This window comes from Anoplolepis gracilipes, chromosome 16 (genome assembly GCF_047496725.1).
Source record: "Anoplolepis gracilipes chromosome 16, ASM4749672v1, whole genome shotgun sequence".
In the NCBI taxonomy this organism is placed as follows: Eukaryota; Metazoa; Arthropoda; class Insecta; order Hymenoptera; family Formicidae; genus Anoplolepis; species Anoplolepis gracilipes.
Genome location: NC_132985.1, coordinates 9,159,965 through 9,185,649, shown reverse-complemented (window position 1 = coordinate 9,185,649; position 25,685 = coordinate 9,159,965). Strand labels below are relative to the sequence as shown.

Below are 25,685 nucleotides of genomic sequence, written 5' to 3'. Positions count from 1 at the left end.
ACAATATAAAAGATGAAATTATAAAATATAAAATATAAAAATATTTAAAAAAAACTAAAAATCGGTGGAAGAGAGACGGAGGGGCAACTCGCGACGGCTGCTTCTGTAACAGAAAAGAAAATGAACATTTTTATTAGTATTTTAAAAGAAATATTTAAAATTTGAGCATACTTACAATAGGGCTGCTCTCCGAACAGCCTGCGGAGACAGAAAATGTCTACGTACATTTTTGGGTAGACCTCGTCTAACATTCGGGAGCGGGGGCCATCGCCCCACAAATTCTCCCATTCCGCGCACTCCTTTTTGTAGGCTCGCATCCAGCGCACCTCTTCCATATGCGCTACGCTTATATATCCAGGCACATGATAAGCACCTATTTCGAAAATCTATAAGAAAACATATAAATATATTATAAATATATTATAAATAAAAAAAGCGTATAAAAATAATAATAAAAACTACTTACATTTTCAAACAGGACCTCCAGTAGCGCCTAGAATAGGGCGCGGGCCAAATTTCGCGCTCTTTGAAGTGCGCGGCGGCGATGGTACCGGCGATGGTCGATCTATTCCGGAAGCCGTAGGAGGCGGTATCCCGTCTCAAACATCGCTTGCATGAATGCGAGTACTTTCGACATTTTTTTTTACTATAGATAATTAACTCCACTCACTCGTCAACAGTCAGATACTTTATGCCAGCTCCAGCGAGAGCTAGGTAACGTCTCGGTGAAAAAATGAGTAGGGGATGAGCATGACATAAGAGTTAGTACGAATGCTTACTCTTCACAGCTGATAAAAAAATTAAAAGCTGACGCGAACTGTCGCTCAACACAGCATTCATACAGATAATTCTAATTGAATAGCATAAAAAATATAAAATATACAATATAAAATAAATAATATAAAAAATAAAAAAAATTAAAATAAGGGGAGGAAGAGAGAGCGCACCGCAGCGGCTTCTGAAAAAAAACATTATTAATATCTTTATAATTTTATAAAAATTATAAATACATACACAAATCATGCAGAACTTCTTTGTTTATCACATGCGTGTATTAATGGTGTGAGAGGCAAGTCGCTTTCTTCTCTTTTCTAAAATGTCTATCCTTCTTTCTCTTTTCATCTGTAGCAGCTTTTCTCTTCGGAGATGCTTCATTTCCGTGACAACAGGATCCTCAAATTGTAAAAGTTCTACTTCAGTATCCTCATTGATCACATCACATAAAAAGTCTATATCATCACGAATCTCGAAAAACAGTTTTAACGATCTCGTATGAGTCTTTGGCAAACCAATTTCACGATTTCGCAAAAACTGCACCACAGAAGTCACAGAGCCACCGAGGGCGTCGGAGCGTTCTCTCCACTGCATCTTATCGCGACACTTACACAATAATAGTTTTATTTTTCATGCATTAGTCTTCTTTCATATAAAACGGACAAAAATTGCACGGTATTAATTGATACAGCGGTCTCAGACATCCACCGCATTCATGTAAATTATGGATCTGTTGATAAACTTCACTTTGATGTGTGCGCACCACATCACTCCCAATCTGTGACCTCTCCGGCAATCGCATGAAACACGATATACAGTGTTTAACGGAAATCCCAGGTTTATAATAAAAAGATATAATGCACAGTCGTTTCATTTCATTGTATGTACGAACTTGTACATCATCTAACGTATGAATAATAGGTTCCACAACATCACTGAAATCACTAGAATTACCGTCAAGAACACTATCGTGTAAGGATTCTACATCCGAATCAGAATGCTCGGATGAAAAGTTCATCGAATCGGACGACTCGGCAAATTCGAACGAATCGGACGAATCGGATGAATCGGATGAAATGTTCATCAAGAGTGAATCAGGCGACTCGGAAGAATCGGACGACTCGAACGAATCGGATGAAATGTCCATCAAGTCATCCATAAGCACAAAGTTTTTTTTTTATCAGATATAACAAAAAAAATGTCACAAGGATGACCGTAAACTCGCGTTTTCTTTCAAATTCGCTTTATCAGATGCGACAAGATTGTCACAAGGATGGTCGCAAACTCTTTTATGGTACACGCTCCTCCCAAATATATATATTTTAATCTCACATCTCTCATCTCCGTCTAACTCGAGTATCACGTCTCATCTCCCTCTAACTCGAGTATCACGTCTCATCTACATCAGCATTTTCAACATCTTTGGCAGAATGAATGTAGATACAACTATATACATTATACATTTTATAAAAAATAGGTGAAGAAAGAAATAATAAAAATCAGTAATAAAAACGGTAATTTATTTATTGCAAACATCATAGAATAAATTATTTGCAGTACATGTTAACAATTCACAATCTACGAGTGATTTGCCGTGAAACGCATCACTCTCACGTATCACTTTTACCGCATCGTAAACGTTAGTGATAATGTTGCGTTGCAAAACGCTAACAAATTGTTTAAACTTTTCATTTACAATATATGTATTCTGACACAGCCAGAAATGCATATGATCGATACAGTGTTCAAAATCGAATAAATGCACCAATGTTTGCGGATGCATATACAAAGAATTATTAGATAATGTTAATTTAACAATCTTGGAATCAGTTAATGTAATCATTTGGATAGATAGATCGCAGATCCATAATAGCTCACTTTCAGTCGATTGTACATGTCGTTCAATATCGGCACGTTTCTGCATCAATGAGTGCCAGGTAACGATAGGCAATATTATTTGATTGCCTCGGTTATCACCAACAAGTAATTCTACATATGACATAGCTCCGACGCTTATTCCAATCTCCAAGTATTTGTATGATGTTGGGGTTAGAGCATACTTTCTTCCGAAGATACGACCCGCGCGACGAGACTCGGATGAAATGCTACAAAATTTTAGAAAAATGTTATTAAAAAATAATATTAATATATATATAAATATTAAAAATATTATTTAAAACTAATATAAATAATAAAAATATTATTTAAAAAAAAATAAAACTAACTCTTTCTTTGGCAGAGTGTCCGTAATCGGGACGTAATAATTCATGTTGCTTTCTTTGGCGGAGACCACAAACGATTAACACGATACTAAATTATTTTAAGTATTAAAACACAATTCAGCACTACACACTGCAATGTGGAGGGGGTTATTGTTCACAATTTAGCACTACAAATTGTAATGTGGAGGGAGTGATTGTTGATACAGCAAGCTTTTTTCTCCAAGCGCCTATATACAGCTGCTAATTAATAATTACATCCCCAAAGATTTTAGCTGAATACGCTTAAAATTTTCCATGCGCCGAGGTGCGACAACATTTTCTGATGAAATCACACCTGAATATTCTAAATATATGTGACAAATTATCAAAAAGTAACTCGCAGCTGCATGTAATTTGAAACTACAAATTATCCATGCGCTAACGAATCTTACTAAAATGTTTAAAGTGTGCGTGACAAATCGCGAAATGCAACTATATGTAATTTAAAGCCGCGGATCTTCCGAACGCCGATATACGGCTGCTAATATTCAAAATATGACAAATCTTTGAGATGACGTCACCCATAGGTGACAATCCAATGAGATATGACAAATCCGCAGCTGCATGTAACTTGAAACTGCAAAACTTTCGAGCGCCAATGTGCAGCTGCTAATATTTGAAATACAGCAAAAAAAAATTTTTCGACATAACGTCATCGTTAGATGACAAATCGCGACATGCGTGATAGAAACGTCTATGAATCGCGATATAAAATCGCTGCAAAGAGGTGCACCTCCATTATTTTCGAGTCGTGCATCTTGTTGTCGGTCTGAAAAACATGGCGGAGCAAATTGTGTGGGAGCAATCCACCCGGATAAATTCAGTGGAGAGTACATTGCGTGGGAGGCTCAATGTAACAAATGTATCGAGTCGTTGGAAGAACAAAGTCGAATTAAACGACCACGATTATCGATCGGAAATTGACAATCGCTGATTGCTCGAATCGCGCAACTCGAAGGATTGAAAAATGTGTTGCGCAGGCGTTTCGTACACGCGGGTGCAGGATGCAGTTCACGAGAAAATGGATTGATTTGGCGAGAGATCGATACGGCATTCGAAGGTCGTATCATGACTGGTGCGGTTATAAATTATAATCACATCGAACCTCGTCAATTTTTGGAAGATGCGAGTGACATTGTGCTCGAGCATGTGCGAGACGTTATGCAAAAACACAACAGTGTGAAAGTGAATACAGTGTTTAACGGCGAGTTTGTGGCGGGCGATAAGCGCGCCAATAAATCAATCAATACGAGAAACTTTGAACTCTTTCGTACATCCGATTTACGCGAGTGGTATGAACGGCGAGTCGTCGAGCCCATCCTTGCATCGCTCGAAGAATTTCAGGAACGCGATAGTGGATGGGCATTATCTATACTAAATTTGACAGTAAATATAAATAAATATAATCTTATGCGCGCCGAATGTTGCGTGCAATTACCGTGAAAGATAATAATGAAACGAGCAGTGGTTAACGTACAATCTCAAGACAATGCATGTTTTGCGTGGGCGGTGGTGGCTGCTCTGTATCCAGTTGAAAGACACACAGACCGACAATCGTCGTACCGGCATTATACAACAGTACTGAATCTCCAAGATATTGAGTTTCCAGTCACTCTTAATCAAATTAAAAAATTTGAAATTTATAATGACATTTTAATCAATGTGTATACCATCGAGAATGAAAACATTATCCCGTTACGTCTTACGGAGCAAAAGAAGGACAAGCACGTCAACTTGCTCTACGTGTAAAATGCGCGAGATATCAGACATTTCACGTGGATCAAGAATTTATCCAGGCTCGTGAATTCGCAACTCAGCAAACACAATGGTCAAAAATATATCTGCGATCGGTATGTATATTTAATAAAACTGTCTAAAAATATTTAAAACAGGGATATAAAAATTTTAACTTTTATTTTACAGATGCATGCACCATTTTCACTCGGACGAGAAACTACAGTCGCATACAGTAGACTGTGTAAAGATGAACGACTGCGCTATCCGGTTACCAAGCGATAAGGACTGGCGGCTCGCATTCGCCAACTACAATAGGAAGGAGTGACTACCTTTCGTCGTGTATGCCGATCTGAAGTGCGTTTTGGTGAAAAAGGAAGAAGAAAATTTTTATCAACATCACCAAGTATTTAGTATCGCTTATTATGTACATTGCTCGTACGATAATTCGTTATCGAAGCCAATTGCTTTGCGTGGTTCGCTGATGAACTTAAAAATTTGGCGCTACGTGTAGAAAATATTTTAACAACCAATGTCCCCATGTTAAATTTAACGCAAGATGAATGGAAAGAATTTCGAAGCGCGACTCAGTGCCATATATGTGAGAAACCATTCGTGGAAGATGATGATACGCGCGTACGCGATCATTGTCATTTGACCGGACGGTACAGATGTCCCGCGCATTCAAATTGCAATCTAAATTAGAAAGAATCTTTTTGCATTCTAATAGTATTTCACAATTTATCCGGTTATGATTCTCACTTTATAATCGAGGAAATAGCCACAGCGTTCGAAGGGGGAATCGATTTACTTCCGATAACAAAAGAAAAATATATTTCATTTACAAAATATGTTAAGGGTACGAAAGACAAATTGGGAAATCACATTAAATTACGTTTCATAGATTCATATAAATTTCTCACAACAAGTCTCGACAAATTGGCATCTTTTCTGAGCAAGGATAAACTCAAAATTTTACAAATGGAATTTAAAAATTTATACGCCGAGGATTTCAATTTACTGACAAGAAAAGGTGTCTTCCCGTACGAGTACATTGACTGCGTAGATAAATTGCATGATGCGTGTCTATCTTTGCGAGAATTTTACAGCTCCTTGACAGGTAACGCAGTATCCGAGAGCAATTACACGCACGCTGAGATTGTGTGGAAGCGATTCTCAATTCGAACGCTAGGCGAATATAGCGATTTATACCTCAAAACTGACGTCTTGTTACTAGCCGACATTTTTGAAAATTTCCGCGAGAGTTGTATCAAGAGTTATGGGCTCGACCCTGCGTATTACTATACTCTTCCCGACTACACGTGGGACGCCATGTTAAAGCATACGAAAATTATATTTGAATTACTCACAGACATTGACATGGTTATGTTTATCGAACGAGGTATACGCGGTGATCTGAGTCAATGTTCCAACAGGTACGCGCGTGCTAATAACAAGTACATGCAGTCGTTTGACTCATCGAAACCATCAACGTACTTGATGTATTTCGATGTTAATAATTTATACAATGGGCAATGTGTCAACCATTACCCTATGCCGATTTTCAGTGGGTCGATAATGTTTCCAATTTTGATGTATCATCGATCGCGCTCGATTCGTCTACAGGCTACATCCTCGAAGTCGACCTTGAGTATTCGCAACATCTTCACGATTCGCACACTGACCTACCGTTTTGTCCGACACGCGACAAACCACCTGGCAAGCGCGAGGACAAGCTTCTCGCAACCTTATACGATAAGAAGCGTTACGTGATACACTACTGCAACCTGCAGCAATGTTCCCGTCACGGTCTTCGTGTTGCAAAAATTCATCGTATATTACAATTCACTCAATCTCCGTGGCTCCGTACTTATATAGAACTCAACACAAAATTTAGAACACTGGCGAAAAATGAATTTGAAAAAAATTTGTACAAACTAATGAATAATGCCGTGTTTGGCAAAACGATGGAAAATGTGCGCAATCGCGTAGATGTTAAACTTTTAACAAAATGGTACGAAAGGTACGGCGCAGAGGCATTGATTGCAAAACCAAATTTTCATAGCAGGAGCGTTTTTTCGGAAAATCTAATCGCTGTGGAATTACGTAAACTCGAGGTGAAATTCTACAAACCAATTTACGTGGGTATGTGTATTCTTATGATATATTCAAGACATATTTGTACGAATTTCACCACGATTATATGGTACCAATGTATCGGGAGAGATGCAAAGTTATGTACACTGACACGGATAGTCTTATATATCACATTGAGTGCGACGATGTGTACGAGAATATGAAACGTGATATCAGCAGATTTGATACGAGCGACTATGCGATAGATAATGCATATGGTATACCGTTCGTGAATAAAAAGGTACCGGGTCTAATGAAGGATGAAAACAACGGTACCATAATGACTGAATTTGTCGGGCTTAGAGCAAAAATGTATGCGTTGCGCGTGGATGCTAAGAAGGATACGAAAAAGGTAAAAGGCGTCAAGAGTAACGTTGTCGCAAGAACGATAATGTTTGACGATTACACGCGGTGTTTGAACGAAGAGATTGAAATGACGCGTAGTCAATCGTGTATAAGATCAAAATTGCACAAGGTATACACCATTCGCGAAACAAAAATTGCTCTAGTCCGTACGACGACAAGCGGTATGTCGTACCTACAACTACTGATACGTTACCGTGGGGACATTATAAAATACCATTGTAAATAATTGTATTTATTTATTGTAAATAACTGTATTTATTTATTGTAAATATAAATTATATATATATATATATATATATATATATTCATTCATGTAAATTTATGTATATCTTTATTATGTTATATGTTTATAATAAATTATTTTTATGTATCCAAGAGTTGTTTTTATCAAGTCGATTTATCAAGTCCCAGCCATTTCACAAAAACTTCATCTCCTTTTTTACGTATCACCTTTTTCACGAGATACACGTCGGGGTTAGCAACGTTATGTAGCTCGTATACGTAAAATCCTCCGGCTACTGGATTTCCGCGCGAATCTTTTAATATATATGTCGCGGGATTAGTATTCTGTATTTTGACAATTTTAAACACTTCGGCCGACCAATTTGGTGTGTAACCTTTATCAAAAATGGTCTTGAATTTACTCACACGTATCGAATCACCTACTTTGAATCTCGCTGGAGCAGCAATTTTTACATTGTTGTATACTGTATTTAAAAGTCTATCAGCGATTGTAGGACATCGATAGGTCTCATATTGATAGTGCGATGTTTTCGCGCGTTATATTCTGCAACGAGTTGGGATAAAGCGTCGATCCACTTGTAATTACCATTTAGCGTAAACAATTTCCACATATTGTTCTTTAAAGTGCGGTTGAATCGTTCCACGATCGAGGCTTTCATGATGGAATACGTTGATTAATGTTATGTTTCTTCATGAGTTTTTGCACATTTGCATTATAAAATTCCTTTCCTCTGTTTGTTTGAAAATTTTTCGAATCGGATGTACCAAAAAATATTATTAACGTAAACATTATTTGTATAGAATGCAGTGTGACCGCTGGTGCATATAGCAATAGCAAGCGCGTACACACGATACATGAATTTTCTCCGAGCGTACCACCGAGATATAAGATATCGGAAACACCCACGCAAATCATTTATCTACCGATCGCATTACTGATTTAACGATACGTGTTGTGGATCAGGAGGGTCGATTGCTCGATTTTCGAGGAGAGGAAATTACCGTACGATTGCACGTTTACGACGACGTCAAAAATAGTATGCTCATGTTGAATGAAACGGAGCACGCGAGAGACAATATCTTTACGAGGGACAATACTTTTGCGAGGAGGCGAGCGGTGTCTGGTGACAACAATCAGGTGTCTGGTTACGCTAAAAAGAAGCTCAGCGCGTTAAATCGTGAATTTTTAAAGTCTATGGGATTTGTCGTACGAAATAATTGAAAGAATGATTGACATTTTGAACATTGGAAGCGAACGATCTTTGACGACCGTATAGTAAAGATTGAAACTCATACGTACAATCCATACGCAAATACAACACTTGGATATAGCGATGAGATACGGATAGCTATACAGCATCAGGATTTGTACACGTTGCCGTGCAAAAGCTTCCTTTACGTCGAAGGAAAATTGACGATAAGAAAAAAGGATGAACTAATGCTATTGGGAAATAATTGTGTTGCGTTCATGTTTGATGAACTTCGATATAAACTCAACGGTGTGGAAATTGATCGCAACAGAAACGTTGGAATAACTTGCACGATTAAAAACTACATTTCGCTTACACACGAGAGAAGTAAAATCTTGCACAATGCTGCTTGGAATATAGTTGCAAATAATGGTGGCGAAGGTTACTTCAATTTTTGCGTGCCGCTCAACATGTTGCTTGGATTTTGCGAGGATTATAAGCGCGTTGTGATTAACGCTCGCATGAATTGATTCTAATACGTTCACGCAACGACAACAATTGTCTGTTTGGAGCTCAGGCTGCTGAAGCTGAGATTGAATTGCACAAAATACAATGGCGTATGCCTCACGTAATATTGAACGAAATTAGTAAACTGTCCTTGCTACGAGCGTTGGAGAGCGGTAGATACTTGAACATGAGTTTTCGCTCTATATGGAATCTATACGAATTTCCTTTGCTACACAGTACGACCAAGCATTCGTGGACTGTGAAAACTGCCTCTCAGCTGGAGAAACCGCGATACATAATCTTTGCACTACAGACTGATAGAAAAAATGTCGCGTCGAAAGATATTACCAAATTCGACGACTGCAAATTGACAAACGTTAAACTCTATCTAAATTCTGATTTTTATCCGTATGATGATTTAAATTTGGATTTTGATAAAAAGAGATACGCTATCCTATTCGACATGTATGCGCGTTTTCGTAAATCTTATTACGGATGCAATAATGATAATGTATTATTTACCATGGCAAAATTTCTAGAGTGCGGTCTTTTCACGATCATTGACTGCTCGCGACAAAACGAGTCTGTCAAAAATGCTACCGTGGACGTAAGAATAGAATTTGAATGTAAGCTAGACGTACCCGCAAATACTACCGCATATTGCCTCATCTTGCACGATCGCATTGTCGAATATAACCCGTTGACAAATGTTGTCCGCAAAATTACATGAATCAGAAATAATCCCCTCCAATGTTCTAACATTATAACATTATAACATTATAAAACTAGCGATACTCGATGATCGACATTAGTCGTCCGTCGTAGTTTTCGCCAATATCATTTCATTATGGTTGTGCCAACGTTTGTAGATCTGCAAGGATTTATTGTTGGAGGAAAGTTTATCGTGAAAGAAATTGCGATTCTGACAAAGGGCTCTGTCCTCTCTCATTATATTTTTACGAGTCTTACACCATTCTATTTGCTCACGAGATCTGAGAAATCTCAAGTTGCATGGTTGATTGGAAAACATCACAATCTGCAATGGGAAGATGGAAACATTCCGTACTACAGGGCCAAACGTTTAATCACTGACGCCGTGACGTTGAAAGATGCATCTTCTCGAGTGTATGTCAAAGGACAAAAACGAGAATGGTTGGCAAATTTACTGAAAAACGATAAGAGAATCGGTCTTATTATCGAGACATTAGATAACGACTATGATGACGTTCCTGCTTTAGATAAATTAGATGCTACTCTGCGTTGCGATAAGCATGTACGAAATTGTGCTTTACAAAATGTATTTAAATTATTCAATTGGTGGTCGAATCATCATCATAAAGATTTGATCAATCCATATTTATAATAAACTATTGTTACAATACATGTGTGTTATTATTATTATCTTTTTTTATCCTCTTCTTGTAGCATGTATTATATTACAGTACGTAATGCATTTTTCTATTAGTCTGCATTTCAGCAAACAATAGACGTGGAATATTTGACATCTTTAAACGCGAAAAAAAAATCAAAATTCATGTCGTTCATGGTTCGTTTGATGTTGATCGACGTTCGTTTGATGTTGATTGACGTTCGTTTGATGTTGATCGACGTTCGTTTAATGTTGATCGACGTTCGTTTGATGTACGATAGTGGTTCAAACATGGTTTGATAGATGTTCATCGCGGTTCGATAGATGTTCATTTGATGTACGATAGTGATTCAAACATGGTTCGATAGGTGTTTGTTTGATATATGATAGTGGTTGGATCAATCTGTAGCAAGTATTATATCTCTTAGCCATGTATACATCTGTGTGGTTAATATTACATTTCATGGTGCAGCTGCATCTGGTATTATATTTCAAGTCATGATATTAAGATATTTATTTGATGTACAGTACTGGCCAAAAATATATCACCTTTAGGATTTTTAAGCATAAATTTAATTTAATTTACTTACTTATAAAATTAATTTTTTATATTATTAAAATTAAATTTTTATATTATTTTATGAAAAATATTTTATTTAGTAAGTTGTATTTACTATCAAAACATATATTATGATATTATAAATATCCATGCACTTTAAATAAAATTATACTCAAAAATACTAACGGTAATATATTTTTGGTCGGTACTGTATAATATGATTCAAACATGTTTAGATCGATGTTGATCAATGTTTAGATCGATGTTGATCAATGTTTAGATCCATGTTGATCAATGTTTCAATAGATGTCTGATGCTTATTTGATTGTGTCGCTATTTAATTAGAATTATCTGTATAAATGCTGTGTGGAGCGACAGTTCGCATCAGCTTTTAATTCTTTATCAGTTATAAAGAGTAAGCATTTGTTGCTAACTCTTATGTCATGCACATCCCCTACCCATTTTTTTTTACCGAGACGTTACCTAGCCCTCGCTGGAACTGACATAAGGTGTCTGTCAGTGATCCAGTGAAGTAAAGTTCTTTTGTGAAGATGTTAAAATGTCGAGCATATTGTCTTTTCTCGACGCTATGTTCGAAACGGGCTATCGTCGCGTGGAACTTCGCTGGGTCAAGAATTTGGCCCACGCTCTGTTCCGAGCGTTGGTGAATGTGCTATTCGAGGATGTAAGTAGTTTTTCATTATGTTATACGCTCTCATTTATAATATATTTATATTTATATTTATATTTATATTTATACGCTTTTATCTTTTACAGCATTACTAATATCGTTACTTCCACGTCCCAATTGGTGATGTAAGTAATTTTATTATTATTTTATACGCTTTTTTATTTATAATATATTTATATGTTTTTTTCTTTTACAGGAATATCAATGTTACCACAACCTCATCCCAGGATATATTAATATTGCGCACATGAAAGAGGTGCGTCGGTGGTGGACCTTCAACCGCGATTATACTGAATTTGAGGATTTGTGGGGCGACGGCCCTCGTGCTCGCTTCTTAGACGAGTTCTTCCCATATTTGTACGTGGATGTATTTTGCCTCCGCAGATTGTTCGGAGAGAAGCCCCTCGTACTGTGAGTATGCCCAAATTTTAAATATTTCTTTTAAAATACTAATAAAAATGTTCATTTTCTTTTCTGTTACAGAAGCAGCCGTCGCGAGTTCCCCCTCCGTCTCTCTTCCACCGATTTTTAGTTTTTTTTAAATATTTTTATATTTTATATTTTATAATTTCATCTTTTATATTGTAGATCTTAGATTTTTTATATCTTTTTATATTTTATATTTATATATCTCGTTAGATTTAGTTTTTTATATTTTATATTTTCATTTTTAAAAACACACACACACACACTTTATATGCACACACATACACACTTTTCTGAATAAAAATTATGTTTATGATAAATATGTGTATTGTGTTTTGCGCCTTCTTTATCTATCCCATCCTTCTTCCTCCTCTTAGGATTAATTAGATAATATTTAATATATATATAATAAGATATAATTAGATTTAATTAGATAATATTTAATATATATATAATAATATATATATAATAATATATAAAAAATTTAATCTGCGTTCTCGCGTACGCCTTAGCCTCCGTCTTCTCGCGCTCCCGCTATCCTTTCTCCGCACCCTCCTTCTTTCTCTCTCACACTAATTACATTCTATTGTGCTTTCCTCCTTTTCCCACCACATCATGCTCTCATTGTCCTACGCTATGTACAATGCACATAGCGCTCTCCTTATCCTATCCTATACCACGCGTCTCCGTCTACCGCGTTGCGAACGTCTATCGCACCGTCTCTCTCTATCCATCTCTCTACTCGCGGACCCATCGGTTACACCGCGGACCTCTCTCTCCTCTCTGCTGTCCCCTCGTCTACAAACAGCGCCGCAGACCTCTTTCCCTCTCCGCGTACCCCTCGTCTGCAAACCGCGCTGCGGATCTACAACTGTGTCGCGGACCTCTCCCCCTCTCCACGTACCCCACGTCTACAAATCGCGCCTCGGATCTGCGTGACGTCATCCCCCCCGCGCTCGCGGTTTCCCCCCCGCCCCCGCACCTCCCTCGAGCATCTAGGTTAGAACTCCCTACAACACTATTTTCAATGGTTTTAGAACACATTATATGTGATATTCCAGCTCGAAAATTTTTGAAACAGATAAAAGGTCATGGAGGTTTTGCAGCTTGTGAAAGATGTGAAATATATGGAAGATTTGTCACAATAAGAAAGAATTCAAGACGTGTTATTTATCCTGAAGCAGATTCTAATAAACGATCCGACGAATCATTTCGAATACAACAGCAGAAAGAACATCATACCGGATTTTTTCCACTACTACGTATTCAACCACCAATTAATATGATTACTAATTTTACCTTGGATTATATGCATCTTTGCTGTTTAGGTGTGACTAAAAAATTATATATATTAAATTTGATATTTAACAAAAGTCGAGTAAAACTCAATGCACAAAATCAGGCAAAATTATTTGAAAGAATTGTATATTTAAAATCTTTTATTCCTGACGAATTTCAAAGAAAAATTCGTATTCCAGTGCCTAACTTAAAAGCATCAGAGTTACGTTTTATTTTACTATATGCAGGTCCCATCTTATTTAAAGGAATATTGAGTTCAAAATTATATGATCATTTTTTACTTTTTCATACGGCATTCCGAATATTATGTACTGAAGGTTTAGCTCAAACATTTAATGAACTTGCAAGTTCCTATCTAAAAATTTTTTTCTTACTGTTACCCGAATATTACGGAGAAGAATCGCAAACTCTTAATACACATTATCTCCTTCATCTGGCAGATGATGTCAAAAATAATAACTATACATTAAATAATATCTCGGCATTTCCATTCGAAAGTAAACTAGGGTCAATAAGACGAATACTGCAAATAAGCCACTTGCTCAGATCTGTCGGCGAATGTATGAACAAAATTATGTACTTAATCAATCAGTTATTCCCAAGCAGTTTGAAATTATAAAGACGAGCAAAACAAATAATAATGAATGTTTTATCATTAAATTAAAATATAAGAACATTGTTTTAATTATAAAGCAACCAAACGATATAATAATGTTGAGTGATGGTACTATTGTAAAATTAACAAATTTAGGATACGCAAATGAAAATGAAGACAAAATACAACTCAATAGTTTGAAATGGATACCTAAAAAATCAATTTTTAACTATTCTACTAGTTCTGCCCATTTATGTATGTGGCAATTAAACACAAATATATCAACTGACATTATTCAATTCAAATTACAACATATATTTAAAAAAATGATTTTGATGCGTATATCATATGAGAAAAAAAATTGTAAATATGAAAAAATTTATGTAATGCCTTTTGTACATTAATACATTTACATTTATTATTATAATATTATTATATAAATGTATACATTTTATTGTATACAATACCAATTATTAAAATAAAAAATTTCAACTTTTAAAAATATTGCTTTTTAATACATAGCAGATATATTACGTTTGATTATCCTTCATTTTCCAAATCGTCTGTTTCAATATTACCCACGGCATCATTTTCTTTCGTATCATTAAGATATCGTCTTTCCAGTCTTTTGAATTTGTAAGAACAGGACCAAAGATCTTATCAAAAGCTTTCTCGCATAAATTCGATTTACGAATTTTGCCATTACGACTTTTAGTAAAAAAAAGATCTAAAATTAATAATCGTTAATAAATAAAAAGGCAGATTAAGCAATTACTTGCGTTATTTAATAATAAAGTTTTACTCTTGATACAGTCATAAAATAGTGGTGGCTTTAATGTTAGCTTATTTTCAATCTTTTTTACGCAAGTGTATTTCATAGCCAGATCTCAGTGAAAAAATTTTCGTATTAAAACTAATACATTTCTAGATAAAGTTGTTTTAGCGTCTATTGCGTTATCCATAACTATTATCTAACAAAAATAATATTTAGTAATATTAAGAAAAAACTCCAAAATTACAATAATAAAGGAAAGTTCTTTCCATTCATATCAATCACTGTTGTATTAACCAACGGTTTTTAATGGTAATTTAGGTGTTTCATCATTTAAATCTGTTGTATATACATAATACTCATTTTGTTTTAATTCATTAATTTTTTTAATGCTTCAGTGTAAGAGTCTATTAGAATAATTAAAAATAATAATTATATTTTATAAAATTATCAATTAATTAATATAAAAATATTATATAATTAATTATATTAATAATAATATAAAAATTATAATAAAATATTGTATAATTAATTAATATAAAAATATTGTATAAAAGTATTGTATAAATATATAAAGTATAAATGAATAATTAATATAATTATAAATTAATAATTAATAAAAAAATTATTTATCATACCTGCTTCGTCAATTAAAATAATGCCATAAGTAGGCCAACTGTCTTCTGGATATGTTGCGGCTTCCACTAATTTGTGAAAATCTTTACAAGCTTGTTTGGTATAAGGGGGTGACATAAATTTTGTGACAAGCTGAAAACTTTCAGAATTTAATGATATCCAAATTAATGGTACACAATCAATTGAATTATCTACGATAAATTGCACAATCTGATACGACTTCTTTCTTTGTAAAGTTATCATCTAAAACAGTCATAATTGTTTATTAATTCAAACACATGCAGTGAAAATAAAACAATATGTAAATATATGTATACTTAATATACAGGACATACCTTCGACATTATTGCACTTTTAATTACAGTAATTATTAATTATTACAAAAATTATTAAATAATTATTAATTATTTTTATCAATGTACACACAATAAAAGTTTCTGTTTTTACGTCACATACACTTTCACAGTTTATACTTGAAAAAGAACCATGGAACTGTTCCAACCACAAACGTTGTATATATATATACACGTCTCGAGTGTCTCGACGTCTGTAGTCTGGAGTCTAGGCTTATTGAAACAATGGAGTGTTATTTGTTACCCGAAGCAAAGCACACTGTTAGTAAAAGAAAAATTTTCATATATAAAGAACAAATTTATCTAATACATCGATTCGAGTTTGGCTTAGTGAGGAACGTCCACAGATCGTAATGCAAGGGTTTCAGGATCGAATCTCCCCGGGTACCAAGGATTTTTTCAGAGGAAAAAAAGTAAATAAAAATAAAAAAAAATATTTATATACGATATTATAAAAATATTAATATACGATATTATAGATAAATTACAGTAATAATCGGAGATGCCAGTAAAATAAAATGACAGTACACTTAAAATTAAAAAAAATAAAATAAAATAAAAAAAATTTCTTTTTTAAAATAATTTTTACTAGCCAGCCATGAGCTTATTTTAGTTATCTAGCTGTGAGCTAGTAATATTAGCTAGTACGTACATGTACTTTTTTGTATTACGATTAAAATGTATAATAGCATTACTAACTATGTATCATCTATAAATTCTATCTAGTAGCGACACTTTTTTCCTTAACGAATAATTACCTAATACTTACAACATCATTATTCACATGTAAAAGCGTTACATTTTTATCTGACTATTAGCTAATAAAGCTAATAAAGTAAAGACAGTGACGAGTTAAAATTTTAAATAACTACATAGTCACAGGACATTGATGACTTGGATTTTCCACACGGGGTATTGTATAGAAAAAAACTAACGGAAATTGTAACAAACACCCATGTCCGGCGACCACCTGTGTCAAGTGGAATGACATTCGTTTGTCGTGAGACCTATTCGTCCATTCATCTAGAACAGGTCCCATGGCCCCGGCGACTCTCCTTCCTGATTCCGTTGGAGGAATGGAGGTTAAATAGGAGTGGGAGTCATTTGACCACGTTGTTATTGACCACAGATACTTTTGACCACGTTGCATTTGACCACGTTACTTTTGACCACGTAGCTTTTGACCACATTACGATTGACCACACGTCGCAATTGACCACGTTGCAATTGACTACGTGTCACAATTGACCACGTTGCGATTGACCACGTCGCGATGGACCACGTAAATATTGACCACACACACATACAGGGGCGGTGCAAGGGGGGACCTCCGGCCCTCCTCCTCCCGCACCCACCCCGTTCACCTCGTTTCGCGTAGAAAGTTGCAAACCCACGTGGTCAATTGCGACGCATGGTCAACTGCAACGTGGTCAATTGCGACGCGTGGTCAATCGCAACATGGTCAAACGCAACGCGTGGTCAATTGTAACGTGGTCAAATGCAACGTGGTCAAAAGTAATGTGGTCAATAACAACGTGGTCAAATGAGACGTTCCGCTCAGCATCTCTTACATTTGTTGATTGACTTCCGTCTTATGCTTTTCGGGCAGTCGTACGTTAACCGGTGCGCTATCTGCTCGTGTTGCAATTTGATGTGTCACCGCGTTTGTACATATAAGTGACTCTCCGTCTGTGTGGAACGTCGCTGTATTCTTCGCAGATATCTTTTATCGCCCTTTCCTCTTCCTTAGTTAGGTGTCCGGTGCGGAGCTCTTGTAATATTTTCTCGGTGTGTCGTAGGCTTTTCTCTTCCGTTTTCGAGTGTGTAACATTTATCTCCGTTGTTTCTTCGACTTCAATTTTCTCAATTGATAGTTGTGGCATCGTAATTTTGACTTCATTTTCATTGGTATTCATTACGCTCGCGGGACATAAAAAGTTTTCGGGATTTATTAGGCAATTTCCTATAAATACGCTTGGTATTATTTCCTCTGCTCGGGTTACTCCCATCATGTTGATTGTTGTTGCCACTTGTACTATCGTCTCGCTCCGAGGCTGTAACGTGATCTTTTGATAAGGATATAGTCTCAGTATATTTCGTCCGATTCTCAGCTGTTGCGTTGAATAGTTGCATATCGCTTCTTGTTTTTTAACACTATTTCTACCACGATTTTGTGTATACCTATTTCGACCAACAGGTGTCTTTTGACACCTTTGCGTTTGAATACAAATAATTGCCAAAACTGTCGGGATTTCAAATTATCAGTTAAATATAGATAATAATCAAACATGTTTTACCTCAACAGGAACAATAATTTAAAAGTATTATCTTCTTCATTTTTTTATTTTTATTAGAAAGATAATCAAACATTGTAATATTATTAACTTAACAGACTTTCAGTCTCATGTATAAAAATTCAATCTCTGTAACAAAAAAAAAACAGTAATCATAAAAACATTGTAATAAAATTCTTTCCTTATTCAATACCACAGTTTTTACAAATCAATGGTTGCTTACTAAGCACTTTCCACACGTATACTTTTCACACTGCAAGCAGGTTCCCATTGCTATTATTTGAGCAATACTTTATTTGGCACTTTTTTGTCTACTTGGAAAGGATGTGGTTTTACTTGAGACTGATGAACGTTCTAGACGTTTTTTATATTCCGCTGCAAGTTCTTCTCCTAACTGGAATAAAAAATCTTTACGTGAAATATTTTCACTTGTCGTTTCTTTGTACAGAACCCATGCGTTTATTCCGGCTAAATCGAGGATGTTGTAAAATACATGCATAGGCCATCTACGGCATTTACATTTCACACTATACTTTCTCGCCATTTAATCGATTTTTATTTTCTCGTGGAGCTTGGTTTCATTTCATACGATTAGGTTGATCTTTATACGGTCGTCCGTGTAATAGCCAACATTCTTCTTGCTTATGTTCGGTCTTTCTGCAGTAGTTGCAATATTTATCAACGGTATTTACGTGCGAGGGTCGTTCCGGTTTCGGTAACGAAAATCGTGTCGTGTATCGACTCGTACGGAATTCTCGTCCGTAATGCCCCATTTTTCCGCATTTTTGACATTATGCGGTCCTTTTACTATCGGGATTATACGCGGGCGTTGCAGCGTTCCTTGGTCGCGCGCCGGCACATGTCGATCCCTTGACCTTCTCTTCCGCGCTTGCGGTTGATATCGCTTCTTGCAGTGTTATATATCCTCGAGAACGTACTACGGTTTTAATGTCGTCGTGTAATCCGATTTGAAAATTCTCTAAGGCTTGCTGCTGTATAATTTTAAAGATTATTCGCTTGTGCTCCGCAGTGTAGTTTTATCCATCTAACATTGATTTGTATAATTCTATGGCAAGCTTGTCCGTTCGAAGACTGTATACTCTCGCGCTTTCGCCGGTTTTTTGTTTTAGCGTGTTGAATTCTATTTATAGGTGTGTCGTGCTCTTTCTACTAACACGCTTCTAATTCTTGCTTCAATTGCACAAAATTTCGGATCTTTTGCGTCTGAAAATCTAGCATCGCTCTGCCTTTTAATTTCGTGCATAGTACGGCACTTAACAGGGTGACTTCGTCTAATAGGTGAATATTTTCGACCGCATGTAGTGGCGCTTAAAAATTCTTGTAACTTATTTGGCGATCCATCGAATTCTGGTATTAGGCTGCTTCTTGCGTGCCTCTTTTAAAAGTAAATTTCCGCGTCCTCGACGATGTCATACATCGTCGGGCGAGTAGTCTTCCGCCGTTTCACGTCTAGGATTTACTGGCGTTAGGCGTCCATTATTGCGCGTTTCTTGTCTTTCTCTAATGTAATCTATTTCGAGGTGCAAGTCCCGAATTTCCTGCATCAGCATTTGTATCATATCTCGACATATTCTCGTTCATACCGCTTGTTCCGGGTCTCGGTTCGACGTGTCTCTGTGCACGTGGTTCCGCCGATTCTTCGCCTATCTCGTTCTGTAATCGTTCGATTTCTCTTTCTACTGCGTCAGCAGTGACGTTCGGTTGAGCTACCGGAGGTGTTCGGATCATGTTTCCTCTCTCGCGGTATTCTATTTCCGGATTAAAAATACTCGAGTCGTAGGACGTTAATGAAAATTCACGTCGGTGTGTTACACGGCTTGGTGTGCTTATCGCTGACTTGGCGTCGGATGACTGATCGTCTTGATCCGCGATTACGCTACGATCTATTTCGTCGACCGAGAGTTCGCGTTCTGCTATTACGTTCGCTCCGAGTTCGCTTTCGGGAGAACTTTTGCTCAAGTAATATTCCTCTAAATGTCTGATGATGCACTCTATTACTAATGTCTCTAAGCGCGGTTTTTGCTATTCTTTGCGAGCTTATTAGACTATTGGTTATTGCCGTTCCCGCCGATCCGCTATGTAGCCACGATGTGTTTGCGCTACTATTTGGTCGTTCGCTTTGTCCTTCCGACATTCATGCGTTACAATAATTAATTTCGTTCAACTTACATTAATACGATGAACAGCATTTTATTTGATCGCTCGCTCTCGCTGTTGTCTGTAGTTGAGGTAGCTCGATGCCTTATCGGGTTGTAGTCTGGTTGTCGTCTTGGCGTACCGGGTGTTCGGGAAGTTCCTGGTTGTCTTCTCGTTGTAGTGGATGTGTTTGGTCACGACGTCTTTTATTTCTTTTGCGTCACTTGTGCTGGCAAATCCCACCGCTGCCACCAATTAATGTTGTGCCTGTGCCGTGAGGATAGGATCTCCTGGGATATTCACCCAAAGAGTGGAAACTTAGGCAGCAAATGAATGCACTCCGTATTTGTAGTCAAAGAATATATTTCGGTCGTACTGTAATACTTGTCTTACACGCTTTAATTTGAGGGGGGGGGAAGATGAGGTTTTCCGGGCCAGAGTGCGGTACGTGCTCCGTGCTCGTAATGCTTACTCAACTTGACCGTGACTTGCTTTCTTTTGGTCACGTTTTATTTTTCTTTCTTAATCTTTCTATTTGATTCTTATTTAATTTTCTTTACTTATTTCTTTTTAATGTTTTTTATTATTTGCCTTGCTTAATTTTAGTTTTTTATTCTTTTCTCTTTTCAGGTAAATATGTCGGGTTACGACAAACATAATTTAAAACATAATTTAAAACTTTTATTTTACATAATAATAAAGGAGTATCACATATTTTTAAATAAATTTAATTTAACAAATTATATACATTTGAACAAACTTAATTTAAAAGTAGCAGTAATTATTTATAGTCGTTGAACCAAGAATTCGACAAAGCTAATTAAAAAAACTACTTCTATTTGTTACAGTTTAAATAATTTATCTCCACCATCTCTTCCTCCTCATGAATTGCGTTTAAGACATAATTGTATCGTTATGTTGATTAGAAATCTAAATATCAATGAAGGTCTTTATAATGGTAGATTAATAGTTATGGATCTTGCAAATCATTTATTAAAATATAAGATTTTAACAGGAGACAAAGCAGCGGTGTTGTTGTCTGATAAATTGCGTTTTAACTAATAGAATATAAATTGAATGTCAAAGACTTATCGCCCAAGGCATTTATACAGGGTGTTTGGTCGCGACCGCCCCATAGTTCAAGGACAGATAGAGGAGGTGAAACCGAATAGAAAAGTCCTGTACCATTTTGCGATTTTCGTGATAATTACTGAGAAATTAATTAACAAAGATCAACAAACTGGGCGCGAGTATCAGCCCGCCGCAAAAAAGATGGCGAGAAGGACGGCCCACCGCTAGGCCGGTCGCTAAATAATAATCGCTAATTTATTGTTCTTATCAACGCTTCTCATCTATGCCCCTGGTTTGTAAATTAATTTCTCAATAATTATTCTGAAAATCGCAAAATGGTATAAGACTTTTCTATTCAGTTTGATCTCCTCTATCTGCCCTTGAGCTATGGGGCGGTCGCGACTGGACACCCTGTATACTATATAATCTATGGCGAGTAAAAATATACTTTGGTACATATCTCAATTTTTTCAATGTGAATGATATTATATAGTCTTCTAATGCATTCAGATATTTATCATGTTTATTTATAATCAATTTTGTAAAAATTGATTATTTTTATTCTTATATGTTTATCACAATTACGAAAAAACTGTGAATTAATTTCTCAATTATACGTATACCTAATATACAAATTTTTTTTAATGTAAATAAATTTGTAGGAATAATAAAAAGTAATTTTTTAAATTAATGTGCAAAACTTTATGTGTTTCTAAAAGTAATGCTTCTATAATTATATGATTTTAAATAAATAAAAATTATTGTAGTAATAATGTATAGTTTGCATTTAATATCGAAACATGTCATTTTATGTCATGTTATAAAAACTATAGTAGGAAAGTTCGAATATGTTGAGAGAAGATAAATAATATAATTCTGTATGATTTTATTTGTTAACTATAAATTTTATACTTTTAATTAGATTTTATAAGATGTAGAATATAATGTAACAGATTTCATACAGTATAAGTTTTTTAAATGATATTTTATATAATTAATATTAAATAAAAATCATTTTCTCGCAGTTTGAAAAATTGCGGGTAATATTACTCTGTACCAACTTACATTAAAATAATTTTTGCTTTTTACAAAATGACTAATATAAATATTATTAATTTAAATGAAAGAATGAGCAATAATATTGTTATATTACAAATATATTGTGATTGTCTTACTATAATTCTTTCAAATTTCATTATATAAAATATTATGTTAATATTATTAATAAAGATTATCTTGTTGAAATATTATCTTTGTTATTAACATGTTATATATAAAACGTTATTAATTAATACTGAAAGTAACATTTCAACAAGATATTTTTTATAGTATTAACATACTATTTTAAGTTATGACAATTCTTCAAAATATAAAACTTTAAAAATATGAAACTTTTGTTGAAAAAATTTTTTGATAGTTATATAATACATAACAGACAGATAATATAGATTATAATTAATTAAGTGCCTATCCCTGTATATGTGTGCATCTTAATGTGAACATTAGAAACAAATTCAATTCATACGTGGATTACTACGGAATCGATTTCTCGCAATCTACTAACGTGACGTATTTTTTATTATTTTTATAATTTCGCTATATTAATTGTTATGTGAATAAATAAAAAAAAACGGATTGAAAAATCAATATTGATTTTTATTATAAGTTCGCGAAAAACGAAAGAGTAAAAACGTAAAAAATCTCCAATTAAAGAAGAATTTTATATAAGGTATTGATCTCTTATATTTTCTTTCTACAATAATTATTACACAAAAGAATTTCTTACATTTTATTTATTAAATGTTTTATACATATTTATATTTTGTAACATATGATATACATTCTTTGTATAATAACACAAAGAATATTTCATAAATTTTATTTTAAATAATTACACAATTAATTACGTTTAATTATATTATGTAATTTTATTAGAAATTTTCGTAAAATAATCTTTATTAAATTAAACATTATTTTTTATTAAATTTCATATTATATATTTTTTGACATATTTTTACAGTAACTTTTTTGTTCTTTTTTTCTGTTTTCTATTAATTTAAATAATTTTTTTAAATATTCATAATTTGTAGAAATTATTGTATTTATAAGGTAATAGTAGTGTATTAAGGCCTGTTCTATCCCAGGGCTCGAGGGGAATGCGGGGGGGGGACCGCGGGCGCGGGGGATGACGTCACGCAGGTCCGCGGCGCAACCGAAAGGCGAGGGGACAGCGGAGAGGGCGGGAGAGGTCCGCGGTGCGGTTGGTGGACGAGGGTATAGCGGAGAGAGGAGAGAGGTCCGCGGCGTAACCGATGGGTCCGCGAGTAGGAAGAGGGATGGAGAGAGACGGCGCGATAGGCGTTCGCAACGCGATAGAGAGAGACGGCACGACAGGCGTTCGCATGGCAGACGGAGACGGAGCGATAAACGTGTGGTATAGGATAGCATAAGGAGAGCGCTATGTGCATTGTACATAGCGTAGGACAAGGAGATCGCACGTGGTAGGAAAAGGAGAAGATTACAATAGAAAGATAGTGTGAGAGAGAAAGAATGAGGGTGAGGAGAAAGGATAGCGGAAGTGCGATAAGATGGAGGCTAAGGCGTACGCGCGGAAATAAATTTTTTTTTATATTAAATTTTTTTTATATAAATATTAAATATTAACTTATTATATATATATATGCGAGATAGCGCCGTAACGCAGGGAAGAGAGCAAGCGATCACAAACGATTAAGTGCAGCGTTCACTTTATTTTTTTTTTTAATAAAGTCACAGTGAGCAAGATAATTATAATTTTCTGTCCGGGTCTTAATTCCCTTCAATCGTCCGAAATATAATCACTGGCGGCAAGACGCGTGTTTTCGAGAACGTGGATTTAGCGGGCTTGATTCACCGAGCGGTTGGTCCAGCGCAAATTTAAACGCGTGTCCCTTGAAAGGGCTACTTTATTATATAGCGATTCGCGAGCAACGAATCTCAGAGGAAAGCACGTTCTTTTGAGGTTTTTACGATAACTTAAAAGCAGCGGAGTAACACACTATCAACAACGAGGCTCGAGATCAAGTGCGCTGAAACGGTCGCGCGAGGGAAGTTTTATAGACGCAAAGTTTTGAGAAGATGCTTGACTTTTCTCGGTTATTATTTTTGTTATTAATTTTAGTACTCAACGTCATCTTTTGTTAAATTCGCTCGGCAATTATTGTTGTTTGTCACCCCGTCGTGTGACCGTTTTAAGATAAGAGATTTTGATTCTCCAGTCGAGTTGGAGGAATTCGATTGGTGGATTTTGGATTACTCCGAGCTGGCGTATTTGTCGGCTGGAAGCGCGCGGCAAGGCGGCGGCGCGACGATTATGAATTAAAGTTTTCTTCCTTGTTTATTCGTGAACAGTATATATATATATATTAAATATATATTAACTTATTATATTTTTAATATATATATATTTAATATATATAATATATTAAATATATATTAACTTATTATATATATATATATATATATATATATATATATATATATATATATATATTAAATATTAAAAGAATGAAGTGTGACTATATGCCTAGTAAACACAAAACAACAGTAATATTACATTGTTATATTTTTTCACGCAACAATATAAATGTTATATACAAAGCATGTTATATTGCAATTACATTGTTGAGTGGAAAATTATAACATTGATGTTACATTACTATTGCTTTGTGTTTACTGGGTGTATATGTGTGTGTGTATATGTATATATATATATATATATATATATATATATATATATATATATACACATATACACATATAGTTAAACTTCATTTTTCTTAGAAAAGCATATAACTAATATAAGTAATATTGCGAAATTGTGTTGAAATATATAAAGATAGAAAAATGCTATAAAGGCAGATACACATCTATTTTTCTATTATCTATTCGCTGAGATATGTTTAAATAAACATGTACAAGACGAGTAAAAATGTTAAATGTTATCTGATTATTGAAAACAATAGCAGAAATCGCTATTATATGTATAAAGATTTAGTCGATAACGATGGAATTGAAATTATCGGTATTATCGATTCAGTCGGTATTACCGATAATTTTAGTTCCGCTTAAATGAGGACGCTATCCCGTCAAAGTTCGACATTCACTGTTGGATCCCCTTAATTGGTTTGGTCACCGTAACAATCGAAGAATCGTCAGAGTTTGGCTCAAGCGTATCAACAGTATCGGCAATTAAAGTACTATCTGATAAAGT

The 25,685-nt window shown here is 35.1% G+C and overlaps 2 pseudogenes; one reads left to right on the top strand and one right to left on the bottom strand.

The window, feature by feature from the left end:
• Window positions 1–3,731: 3,731 nt before the first annotated feature.
• On the top strand, window positions 3,732–4,784 carry LOC140674718 (uncharacterized; annotated as a pseudogene).
• Window positions 4,785–17,539: 12,755 nt separating this feature from the next.
• On the bottom strand, window positions 17,540–20,360 carry LOC140674717 (uncharacterized; annotated as a pseudogene).
• Between the last annotated feature and the right edge of the window lie 5,325 nt (window positions 20,361–25,685).